We start from the raw sequence: 12,680 nt of genomic DNA on the forward strand, positions 1-12,680 counted from the left end.
TTCTGTTACAGATAAAAATCCCTCTTAACCCTGTAGTCCTTATAGCACACTGTCCTATGAAGTGAACATTGTCAGTGCATTTATACGCTATGGCTTGGTTGGAAAAGACAGGGTCTGTCGATAATTCCGTAACATATGATGGTTTGGGTGTCCGCAGAGGAAAACAAACCCTTCCGGGGGTGCAGACCTGAATGTCTGTCTCACAGCTGTTAAGACCGGATAGCCCTTGAAGCACATAACTGTTGTTAGTACTTAAACAGTTAGGGGACAGCAGACTATTATGTTGATGATTAAGCGTATAAAGCTCTACAGCATTTCTAACAAGATGTTCACGTATGATCCGCTGAGTACAATAGCAAGAATGGCAAACAGGAGTCCAACCCACTACATCATTTTACTTATCTGTCGATGGTGCCTGTCTTTTGAATAGGTATCTCAGACCTTCCACTGGCTTACAGGTGTATTGCTCTTCTGTTGTAACCTGCGGGGTTTCTGGAGGTAAAAGCTTTAGTCTGGAAAAATGTACCCAACTAGATTTCCCTTGCACTTTGACAGCAGTGGGAGTGGTTCAGATTACTTTATAGGGGCCCTTCCATTTTGGCAATAGTTGGTCTTCGGGGGACCCCGTTCCAGGTTTTAAGAAGAACTTGGTCCCTGGGATTTGTGAAGGAACAGCTCCTTCCTCTGTATTTTTAGTGGGAGCTTGCAGTGCCCTGTGGGTATAGTTCAGGATTGTCTTTTGAACTTGTCCTAGATTAATAATGTATCTCAGGGCCTGGTTCACTTCTTCATCCAGTAGAATGTCAGTAGTAAGAAAAGGTCTCCCATAGGTCCTTTTATTGTTTTACTTGTTTATTTTTTAAGGAGTTTTTTTTTTTGTTAATTTAGTTTTGGCTGCATTGGGTCTTCGTTGCTGCGCACGGGCTTTCTCTAAGTTGCGGCAAGCGGGGGCTAGCTACTCTGTTGTGGTGCGCGGGCTTCTCATTGCAGTGGCTTCTCTTGTTGCGGAGCACGGGCTCTTAGGTGCACAGGCTTCAGCAGTTGTGGCAGGCGGGCTCAGTAGTTGTGGTGCACGGGCTCAGTTGCTCTGCGGCGTATGGATCTTCCCAGACCGGTGCTCAAACCCGTGTCCCCTGCATTGGTAGGCAGATTCTTAACCACTGCGCCACCAGGGAAGTCCTGAAGACATTTTTTAGAAAGCAGAATTGTGTTAATACAGTCTTTTATTCAATTTTAACATAATTTTATTTATTGAATAGTTAAGACAGTCACATTCCAAATTCAAAATATATGAAAGGGTCTATAATGAAGAGTTTTCCTCTTTCTACTTGGACTTAATTTCTGGGAAATTTCAATCTTTTAAACGTGGAGAGAATGTATAAAGAACCCATGTACCCACCAGCCAGCTTCAGTCTGGCTTCATCTATTGCCACTGTTCCACTGGATTATTCCCTGGTGTTGGCCTTATTTTAAAACAAGCTGAGACTCTGTCTTATGCAGTAAAAGGCAAGGATTTCCTAAGGTGAAATTGCTGCAAATCTCCTTGGGGGCCATTTAAGAGCTCTTTTACTACCACTGATCACTTTAAGATTTTATTTTGGGGCCACATACAGTATTTGCTTTTCCAGAGCTCCTTTCCTTTCTAAAGAGTATCTTTTTTCTCCATCTTTATGCCAAGAACTCTGTAGGAATGCCCCATACTTCCCCAAGGCTTCTGCTTCTGATAGATGGCCCAGTTGGCTCATCTTAGAAAACCTCCACAAGACGTTTTCCGAAAGGAGAGGGAATAGAAGAGTGTAAGGGGTAGGGAGTTTTGAATCCCCTAAAGCTGACGACTGTGTTTGGGTCTGTTTTTGTTGCTCAGAGCCCCTGTTGAGTTCCCTGCTGCGTAGGATGCCAGAACTGGAGACTGTGGAGATCATGAAGTTGGTGAATTGCCCCGAGACCTTCACCCCGGACATGAGGTGCATCATGGGCGAGTCCCCTTCAGTGCGGGGCTACTTCGTCCTGGCGGGAATGAACTCTGCTGGCCTTTCGTTTGGTGGAGGAGCTGGAAGGTAAGTCTTTCGCACTCAGGTTCGGCTTGCGAGGCTTCTTCCTTTCTGGAATTACTTCTGGTTCATAGGGTTTGTGACATACCTAATCCAGTATGTTCATAAGAAGAGGAAGACACATGTCATGAGAGAGTCGTCCCCTTGAAAGTACTTGCCATGGGAGGCACTCCCCGTGTTCCAGACACGTCACTGTACAGAATGTTTTTGGAACTCCTCTTTTGGAGTTAGCCTTGGAGCCAGTGGGATGTTCTTCTGTACTACTTCAGTCATAACAAATGTTGGTCCTTTGAATATGTATTTGAGTTTGGAAATAGCCAAGTGTGGTGAGTGAAGTAGAAGATCATGCTGATGACACAGGTTTTTATTTTCAAATTTGGTACTTATAAAAATTAAGCGAGGGGGCTTCCCTGGTGGCACAGTGGTTGAGAGTCCGCCTGCAGATGCAGGGGACACGGGTTCGTGCCCCTGTCCGGGAAGATCCCACATGCCACGGAGCGGCTGGGCCCGTGAGCCATGGCCGCTGAGCCTGCGCGTCCAGAGCCTGTGCTCCGCAACGGGAGAGGCCACAACAGTGAGAGGCCCGCGTACCGCAAAAAAAAAAAAAAAAAAAAAGAAGGACTCAAGACAAAGGTGGTGGCAAACATCAGGGCAGCTCATTGCTGCAATAATAACATTCTGGGAAAATATAATAGATACTGGTATTGGTGACCTTTGAGTGGAGGGAAATCTTCCTTCTGTTTTTGATGTTTCGCAAAGACCATCATTTTATAATTTAGAATTTTAAAAATTAAAAATTGCTAATTGAGTGTTTTGGAGCTTTGTTTTATTTCTGAAATCGCCTGGGCGGGGGGAGGGGGTACTTGAGCACATCTAAATGCCGAGGAGAAGGAGGTAAATGTGAGGGTATGTGAAAGAGGGAGGACAGCTGATGGAGCTCGGTTCAGGGGAAGGGGGCAGGAAGGGGGATCCAGGCCGTTGTAAGGGATTAATTTCTGACCCTGTGAAGGAAGGCAGGGATGGTTTGCTGATGCAGGGAGGTATACAGGTGGTGTTTTGGGGAACAAGATGAGACAGGTTATCTCCTTTGATGAAGGAAGAGAGGAGGTGGTGTTAAAGGTTGGAGGAGAGCCATGTTATGGGTTCAGAACCTGGATGTAGAGAGAGCTGTGCCTGTGGCTTAATAGGAAGTAGCCCGGAGCCAAGTAGGGGTGCCTGCTACCTGAAGGCACAAAGGAACAGGGTCTTTCCCAAGTGTGACTGAGTGGTAATGGTTCAGAAGCAAGGAGGATGCCGACTGTGCCTCTTGATGGTGAGGTCAGTGGAACAGGGCTGGCTGTGTGACAGTGACAGTTCCCTCAGGAGAGCTGCATTTCCATTAAGACAGAGGGTGGAGAGAACATTAGTGAAGTGTTACCAACCAGGGATCTTGGCCTCCTTAATCCATAGAAATTGATAAGAGGCCAGACAGAAAATTCAGGCAGGGCTTTATTGGGCTCCTGCTGCAGCAGGCGGGAGTGAAAACAAGTAACAGTTTCCCTTGATTGCTCCGAGGAGGCCGGCAGCGAGCTGGTTCCTTATGTGGGGTGAGGGCAGGGGCGGGTCCAGGAGTCAGGCCAGAGGGGTGGCTTGGGTGGTCTGCCCCCGCCCCCCTGGTGGTGGTGAGTGCAGGGGGCATGCACAGGACCCTGCTTTTGCTCCTGACTCCTGCTTTTGCTCCCAGCTCTTCACAAGTGGCAGTTGGCTTTTTTTTTGGTCTTTTTGTATCTTGTCTATAATTTCCCCCAGCTGTGCATGCATGCATATAGTTATTTTTAGTCCCTTATAGTTTCTTTGTATTTTGTTTGTATTTCATTTGTTCAGGTGTAAGCACTGCAGCAAAGGGTCCCAGGTCCTAGTCTGTCTCATTATCCCCTGAGGGATTCTACACCTTTTATTCTTAAGGGGTAAAGGGCCAAGGGTCTCATCTTCTGGAACGTCTTCCTGCCAGACAGGGGCTGCAGACCCTAGCTTACCCTAGAGGTGTAGAAGTCCCTCTCTGACTGTTCCAAGGACCTGTAGGGACCTGGGCCACCCTCTGCTGGAATGGGTTGAATTCCTTGAGCCCTCATGAGCCTTACTTGAAACTCTTAGAAGCTAGAAGACACAAACTTGCCCAGAAGGCTAAACAAACAAGGGCCAAAAAGAAGAACACCAGTAGCCACTAAAGGGCCTAGAAAGGGAAGGAACCAGCGTAACTTTAGGAGGGCTTCCTTAACTGTTGACCAGGCAGTGGAGGCGATATTGCCGCTTCTAAAATTATGAAGCCAGTCTGCCTGGGCATATATTTCCTTAATGTTAACTTCCACCTGTCCTATCACACTAATTCAGGTGCAGTAGGAAGTATTATCGCACAGACTCCACCTTGTTCTTCCAGAAGGTTATCAAGAGCTAGACGACTGTCAAGAACTAAATTCGCCAAAGAAACGAGAGGTCTTAAGTCCCATTAAGGCTTGTCTTGTCTGTTCCATCATATAACCAAGCTGTCTGATCTCAGTGTTGCTTCATGATAGGTAAAGCCTCCCCATGGAGCTGCCAGTCCTGTGGCCAGCTCTGCCCTTGCTAAGATCATTCCTAGGGGACTTCCCTGGTGGTCCAGTGGTTAAGACTCTGTGCTTCCAATGCAGGGGGCCTGGGTTCGATCCCTGGTCAGGGAACTAGATCCCACACGCATGCCGCAACTAAAAGATCCTGCGTTTCTCAACTAAAGATCCTGTGTGCCACAACTAAGACTCCGCGTAGCCAAACAAACAAACATATATAGAGAAAAAAGATCATTCCTAGTGCTTTCTGGGTTTGGTGGTGAGCCTGACTGGTTCTGTTACAGATAAAAATCCCTCTTAACCCTGTAGTCCTTATAGCACACTGTCCTATGAAGTGAACATTGTCAGTGCATTTATACGCTATGGCTTGGTTGGAAAAGACAGGGTCTGTCGATAATTCCGTAACATATGATGGTTTGGGTGTCCGCAGAGGAAAACAAACCCTTCCGGGGGTGCAGACCTGAATGTCTGTCTCACAGCTGTTAAGACCGGATAGCCCTTGAAGCACATAACTGTTGTTAGTACTTAAACAGTTAGGGGACAGCAGACTATTATGTTGATGATTAAGCGTATAAAGCTCTACAGCATTTCTAACAAGATGTTCACGTATGATCCGCTGAGTACAATAGCAAGAATGGCAAACAGGAGTCCAACCCACTACATCATTTTACTTATCTGTCGATGGTGCCTGTCTTTTGAATAGGTATCTCAGACCTTCCACTGGCTTACAGGTGTATTGCTCTTCTGTTGTAACCTGCGGGGTTTCTGGAGGTAAAAGCTTTAGTCTGGAAAAATGTACCCAACTAGATATCCCTTGCACTTTGACAGCAGTGGGAGTGGTTCAGATTACTTTATAGGGTCCCTTCCATTTTGGCAATAGTTGGTCTTCGGGGGACCCCGTTCCAGGTTTTAAGAAGAACTTGGTCCCTGGGATTTGTGAAGGAACAGCTCCTTCCTCTGTATTTTTAGTGGGAGCTTGCAGTGCCTTGTGGGTATAGTTCAGGATTGTCTTTTGAACTTGTCCTAGATTAATAATGTATCTCAGGGCCTGGTTCACTTCTTCATCCAGTAGAATGTCAGTAGTAAGAAAAGGTCTCCCATAGGTCCTTTTATTGTTTTACTTGTTTATTTTTTAAGGAGTTTTTTTTTTTGTTAATTTAGTTTTGGCTGCATTGGGTCTTCGTTGCTGCGCACGGGCTTTCTCTAAGTTGCGGCAAGCGGGGGCTAGCTACTCTGTTGTGGTGCGCGGGCTTCTCATTGCAGTGGCTTCTCTTGTTGCGGAGCACGGGCTCTTAGGTGCACAGGCTTCAGCAGTTGTGGCAGGCGGGCTCAGTAGTTGTGGTGCACGGGCTCAGTTGCTCTGCGGCGTATGGATCTTCCCAGACCGGTGCTCAAACCCGTGTCCCCTGCATTGGTAGGCAGATTCTTAACCACTGCGCCACCAGGGAAGTCCTGAAGACATTTTTTAGAAAGCAGAATTGTGTTAATACAGTCTTTTATTCAATTTTAACATAATTTTATTTATTGAATAGTTAAGACAGTCACATTCCAAATTCAAAATATATGAAAGGGTCTATAATGAAGAGTTTTCCTCTTTCTACTTGGACTTAATTTCTGGGAAATTTCAATCTTTTAAACGTGGAGAGAATGTATAAAGAACCCATGTACCCACCAGCCAGCTTCAGTCTGGCTTCATCTATTGCCACTGTTCCACTGGATTATTCCCTGGTGTTGGCCTTATTTTAAAACAAGCTGAGACTCTGTCTTATGCAGTAAAAGGCAAGGATTTCCTAAGGTGAAATTGCTGCAAATCTCCTTGGGGGCCATTTAAGAGCTCTTTTACTACCACTGATCACTTTAAGATTTTATTTTGGGGCCACATACAGTATTTGCTTTTCCAGAGCTCCTTTCCTTTCTAAAGAGTATCTTTTTTCTCCATCTTTATGCCAAGAACTCTGTAGGAATGCCCCATACTTCCCCAAGGCTTCTGCTTCTGATAGATGGCCCAGTTGGCTCATCTTAGAAAACCTCCACAAGACGTTTTCCGAAAGGAGAGGGAATAGAAGAGTGTAAGGGGTAGGGAGTTTTGAATCCCCTAAAGCTGACGACTGTGTTTGGGTCTGTTTTTGTTGCTCAGAGCCCCTGTTGAGTTCCCTGCTGCGTAGGATGCCAGAACTGGAGACTGTGGAGATCATGAAGTTGGTGAATTGCCCCGAGACCTTCACCCCGGACATGAGGTGCATCATGGGCGAGTCCCCTTCAGTGCGGGGCTACTTCGTCCTGGCGGGAATGAACTCTGCTGGCCTTTCGTTTGGTGGAGGAGCTGGAAGGTAAGTCTTTCGCACTCAGGTTCGGCTTGCGAGGCTTCTTCCTTTCTGGAATTACTTCTGGTTCATAGGGTTTGTGACATACCTAATCCAGTATGTTCATAAGAAGAGGAAGACACATGTCATGAGAGAGTCGTCCCCTTGAAAGTACTTGCCATGGGAGGCACTCCCCGTGTTCCAGACACGTCACTGTACAGAATGTTTTTGGAACTCCTCTTTTGGAGTTAGCCTTGGAGCCAGTGGGATGTTCTTCTGTACTACTTCAGTCATAACAAATGTTGGTCCTTTGAATATGTATTTGAGTTTGGAAATAGCCAAGTGTGGTGAGTGAAGTAGAAGATCATGCTGATGACACAGGTTTTTATTTTCAAATTTGGTACTTATAAAAATTAAGCGAGGGGGCTTCCCTGGTGGCACAGTGGTTGAGAGTCCGCCTGCAGATGCAGGGGACACGGGTTCGTGCCCCTGTCCGGGAAGATCCCACATGCCACGGAGCGGCTGGGCCCGTGAGCCATGGCCGCTGAGCCTGCGCGTCCAGAGCCTGTGCTCCGCAACGGGAGAGGCCACAACAGTGAGAGGCCCGCGTACCGCAAAAAAAAAAAAAAAAAAAAAGAAGGACTCAAGACAAAGGTGGTGGCAAACATCAGGGCAGCTCATTGCTGCAATAATAACATTCTGGGAAAATATAATAGATACTGGTATTGGTGACCTTTGAGTGGAGGGAAATCTTCCTTCTGTTTTTGATGTTTCGCAAAGACCATCATTTTATAATTTAGAATTTTAAAAATTAAAAATTGCTAATTGAGTGTTTTGGAGCTTTGTTTTATTTCTGAAATCGCCTGGGCGGGGGGAGGGGGTACTTGAGCACATCTAAATGCCGAGGAGAAGGAGGTAAATGTGAGGGTATGTGAAAGAGGGAGGACAGCTGATGGAGCTCGGTTCAGGGGAAGGGGGCAGGAAGGGGGATCCAGGCCGTTGTAAGGGATTAATTTCTGACCCTGTGAAGGAAGGCAGGGATGGTTTGCTGATGCAGGGAGGTATACAGGTGGTGTTTTGGGGAACAAGATGAGACAGGTTATCTCCTTTGATGAAGGAAGAGAGGAGGTGGTGTTAAAGGTTGGAGGAGAGCCATGTTATGGGTTCAGAACCTGGATGTAGAGAGAGCTGTGCCTGTGGCTTAATAGGAAGTAGCCCGGAGCCAAGTAGGGGTGCCTGCTACCTGAAGGCACAAAGGAACAGGGTCTTTCCCAAGTGTGACTGAGTGGTAATGGTTCAGAAGCAAGGAGGATGCCGACTGTGCCTCTTGATGGTGAGGTCAGTGGAACAGGGCTGGCTGTGTGACAGTGACAGTTCCCTCAGGAGAGCTGCATTTCCATTAAGACAGAGGGTGGAGAGAACATTAGTGAAGTGTTACCAACCAGGGATCTTGGCCTCCTTAATCCATAGAAATTGATAAGAGGCCAGACAGAAAATTCAGGCAGGGCTTTATTGGGCTCCTGCTGCAGCAGGCGGGAGTGAAAACAAGTAACAGTTTCCCTTGATTGCTCCGAGGAGGCCGGCAGCGAGCTGGTTCCTTATGTGGGGTGAGGGCAGGGGCGGGTCCAGGAGTCAGGCCAGAGGGGTGGCTTGGGTGGTCTGCCCCCGCCCCCCTGGTGGTGGTGAGTGCAGGGGGCATGCACAGGACCCTGCTTTTGCTCCTGACTCCTGCTTTTGCTCCCAGCTCTTCACAAGTGGCAGTTGGCTTTTTTTTTGGTCTTTTTGTATCTTGTCTATAATTTCCCCCAGCTGTGCATGCATGCATATAGTTATTTTTAGTCCCTTATAGTTTCTTTGTATTTTGTTTGTATTTCATTTGTTCAGGTGTAAGCACTGCAGCAAAGGGTCCCAGGTCCTAGTCTGTCTCATTATCCCCTGAGGGATTCTACACCTTTTATTCTTAAGGGGTAAAGGGCCAAGGGTCTCATCTTCTGGAACGTCTTCCTGCCAGACAGGGGCTGCAGACCCTAGCTTACCCTAGAGGTGTAGAAGTCCCTCTCTGACTGTTCCAAGGACCTGTAGGGACCTGGGCCACCCTCTGCTGGAATGGGTTGAATTCCTTGAGCCCTCATGAGCCTTACTTGAAACTCTTAGAAGCTAGAAGACACAAACTTGCCCAGAAGGCTAAACAAACAAGGGCCAAAAAGAAGAACACCAGTAGCCACTAAAGGGCCTAGAAAGGGAAGGAACCAGCGTAACTTTAGGAGGGCTTCCTTAACTGTTGACCAGGCAGTGGAGGCGATATTGCCGCTTCTAAAATTATGAAGCCAGTCTGCCTGGGCATATATTTCCTTAATGTTAACTTCCACCTGTCCTATCACACTAATTCAGGTGCAGTAGGAAGTATTATCGCACAGACTCCACCTTGTTCTTCCAGAAGGTTATCAAGAGCTAGACGACTGTCAAGAACTAAATTCGCCAAAGAAACGAGAGGTCTTAAGTCCCATTAAGGCTTGTCTTGTCTGTTCCATCATATAACCAAGCTGTCTGATCTCAGTGTTGCTTCATGATAGGTAAAGCCTCCCCATGGAGCTGCCAGTCCTGTGGCCAGCTCTGCCCTTGCTAAGATCATTCCTAGGGGACTTCCCTGGTGGTCCAGTGGTTAAGACTCTGTGCTTCCAATGCAGGGGGCCTGGGTTCGATCCCTGGTCAGGGAACTAGATCCCACACGCATGCCGCAACTAAAAGATCCTGCGTTTCTCAACTAAAGATCCTGTGTGCCACAACTAAGACTCCGCGTAGCCAAACAAACAAACATATATAGAGAAAAAAGATCATTCCTAGTGCTTTCTGGGTTTGGTGGTGAGCCTGACTGGTTCTGTTACAGATAAAAATCCCTCTTAACCCTGTAGTCCTTATAGCACACTGTCCTATGAAGTGAACATTGTCAGTGCATTTATACGCTATGGCTTGGTTGGAAAAGACAGGGTCTGTCGATAATTCCGTAACATATGATGGTTTGGGTGTCCGCAGAGGAAAACAAACCCTTCCGGGGGTGCAGACCTGAATGTCTGTCTCACAGCTGTTAAGACCGGATAGCCCTTGAAGCACATAACTGTTGTTAGTACTTAAACAGTTAGGGGACAGCAGACTATTATGTTGATGATTAAGCGTATAAAGCTCTACAGCATTTCTAACAAGATGTTCACGTATGATCCGCTGAGTACAATAGCAAGAATGGCAAACAGGAGTCCAACCCACTACATCATTTTACTTATCTGTCGATGGTGCCTGTCTTTTGAATAGGTATCTCAGACCTTCCACTGGCTTACAGGTGTATTGCTCTTCTGTTGTAACCTGCGGGGTTTCTGGAGGTAAAAGCTTTAGTCTGGAAAAATGTACCCAACTAGATTTCCCTTGCACTTTGACAGCAGTGGGAGTGGTTCAGATTACTTTATAGGGGCCCTTCCATTTTGGCAATAGTTGGTCTTCGGGGGACCCCGTTCCAGGTTTTAAGAAGAACTTGGTCCCTGGGATTTGTGAAGGAACAGCTCCTTCCTCTGTATTTTTAGTGGGAGCTTGCAGTGCCCTGTGGGTATAGTTCAGGATTGTCTTTTGAACTTGTCCTAGATTAATAATGTATCTCAGGGCCTGGTTCACTTCTTCATCCAGTAGAATGTCAGTAGTAAGAAAAGGTCTCCCATAGGTCCTTTTATTGTTTTACTTGTTTATTTTTTAAGGAGTTTTTTTTTTTGTTAATTTAGTTTTGGCTGCATTGGGTCTTCGTTGCTGCGCACGGGCTTTCTCTAAGTTGCGGCAAGCGGGGGCTAGCTACTCTGTTGTGGTGCGCGGGCTTCTCATTGCAGTGGCTTCTCTTGTTGCGGAGCACGGGCTCTTAGGTGCACAGGCTTCAGCAGTTGTGGCAGGCGGGCTCAGTAGTTGTGGTGCACGGGCTCAGTTGCTCTGCGGCGTATGGATCTTCCCAGACCGGTGCTCAAACCCGTGTCCCCTGCATTGGTAGGCAGATTCTTAACCACTGCGCCACCAGGGAAGTCCTGAAGACATTTTTTAGAAAGCAGAATTGTGTTAATACAGTCTTTTATTCAATTTTAACATAATTTTATTTATTGAATAGTTAAGACAGTCACATTCCAAATTCAAAATATATGAAAGGGTCTATAATGAAGAGTTTTCCTCTTTCTACTTGGACTTAATTTCTGGGAAATTTCAATCTTTTAAACGTGGAGAGAATGTATAAAGAACCCATGTACCCACCAGCCAGCTTCAGTCTGGCTTCATCTATTGCCACTGTTCCACTGGATTATTCCCTGGTGTTGGCCTTATTTTAAAACAAGCTGAGACTCTGTCTTATGCAGTAAAAGGCAAGGATTTCCTAAGGTGAAATTGCTGCAAATCTCCTTGGGGGCCATTTAAGAGCTCTTTTACTACCACTGATCACTTTAAGATTTTATTTTGGGGCCACATACAGTATTTGCTTTTCCAGAGCTCCTTTCCTTTCTAAAGAGTATCTTTTTTCTCCATCTTTATGCCAAGAACTCTGTAGGAATGCCCCATACTTCCCCAAGGCTTCTGCTTCTGATAGATGGCCCAGTTGGCTCATCTTAGAAAACCTCCACAAGACGTTTTCCGAAAGGAGAGGGAATAGAAGAGTGTAAGGGGTAGGGAGTTTTGAATCCCCTAAAGCTGACGACTGTGTTTGGGTCTGTTTTTGTTGCTCAGAGCCCCTGTTGAGTTCCCTGCTGCGTAGGATGCCAGAACTGGAGACTGTGGAGATCATGAAGTTGGTGAATTGCCCCGAGACCTTCACCCCGGACATGAGGTGCATCATGGGCGAGTCCCCTTCAGTGCGGGGCTACTTCGTCCTGGCGGGAATGAACTCTGCTGGCCTTTCGTTTGGTGGAGGAGCTGGAAGGTAAGTCTTTCGCACTCAGGTTCGGCTTGCGAGGCTTCTTCCTTTCTGGAATTACTTCTGGTTCATAGGGTTTGTGACATACCTAATCCAGTATGTTCATAAGAAGAGGAAGACACATGTCATGAGAGAGTCGTCCCCTTGAAAGTACTTGCCATGGGAGGCACTCCCCGTGTTCCAGACACGTCACTGTACAGAATGTTTTTGGAACTCCTCTTTTGGAGTTAGCCTTGGAGCCAGTGGGATGTTCTTCTGTACTACTTCAGTCATAACAAATGTTGGTCCTTTGAATATGTATTTGAGTTTGGAAATAGCCAAGTGTGGTGAGTGAAGTAGAAGATCATGCTGATGACACAGGTTTTTATTTTCAAATTTGGTACTTATAAAAATTAAGCGAGGGGGCTTCCCTGGTGGCACAGTGGTTGAGAGTCCGCCTGCAGATGCAGGGGACACGGGTTCGTGCCCCTGTCCGGGAAGATCCCACATGCCACGGAGCGGCTGGGCCCGTGAGCCATGGCCGCTGAGCCTGCGCGTCCAGAGCCTGTGCTCCGCAACGGGAGAGGCCACAACAGTGAGAGGCCCGCGTACCGCAAAAAAAAAAAAAAAAAAAAAAGAAGGACTCAAGACAAAGGTGGTGGCAAACATCAGGGCAGCTCATTGCTGCAATAATAACATTCTGGGAAAATATAATAGATACTGGTATTGGTGACCTTTGAGTGGAGGGAAATCTTCCTTCTGTTTTTGATGTTTCGCAAAGACCATCATTTTATAATTTAGAATTTTAAAAATTAAAAATTGCTAATTGAGTGTTTTG

At 46.6% G+C, this 12,680-nt stretch overlaps 1 long non-coding RNA gene across 3 annotated transcripts in view; it reads left to right on the forward strand.

Annotated features, from left to right (window-relative positions):
* The window catches only part of LOC137215159 (uncharacterized), a 98,822-nt gene that overhangs the window by 29,402 nt on the left and 56,740 nt on the right, over window positions 1-12,680 (forward strand). For all 3 annotated transcript variants that reach the window (XR_010939177.1, XR_010939175.1, XR_010939176.1), the window contains exons 7-9: window positions 1,865-2,057; window positions 6,771-6,963; window positions 11,677-11,869. This is a non-coding gene — a long non-coding RNA (uncharacterized lncRNA). The remainder of the gene's footprint in view (window positions 1-1,864; window positions 2,058-6,770; window positions 6,964-11,676; window positions 11,870-12,680) is intronic.

This window comes from Pseudorca crassidens, chromosome 20 (genome assembly GCF_039906515.1).
Source record: "Pseudorca crassidens isolate mPseCra1 chromosome 20, mPseCra1.hap1, whole genome shotgun sequence".
NCBI classification, from domain to species: Eukaryota; Metazoa; Chordata; class Mammalia; order Artiodactyla; family Delphinidae; genus Pseudorca; species Pseudorca crassidens.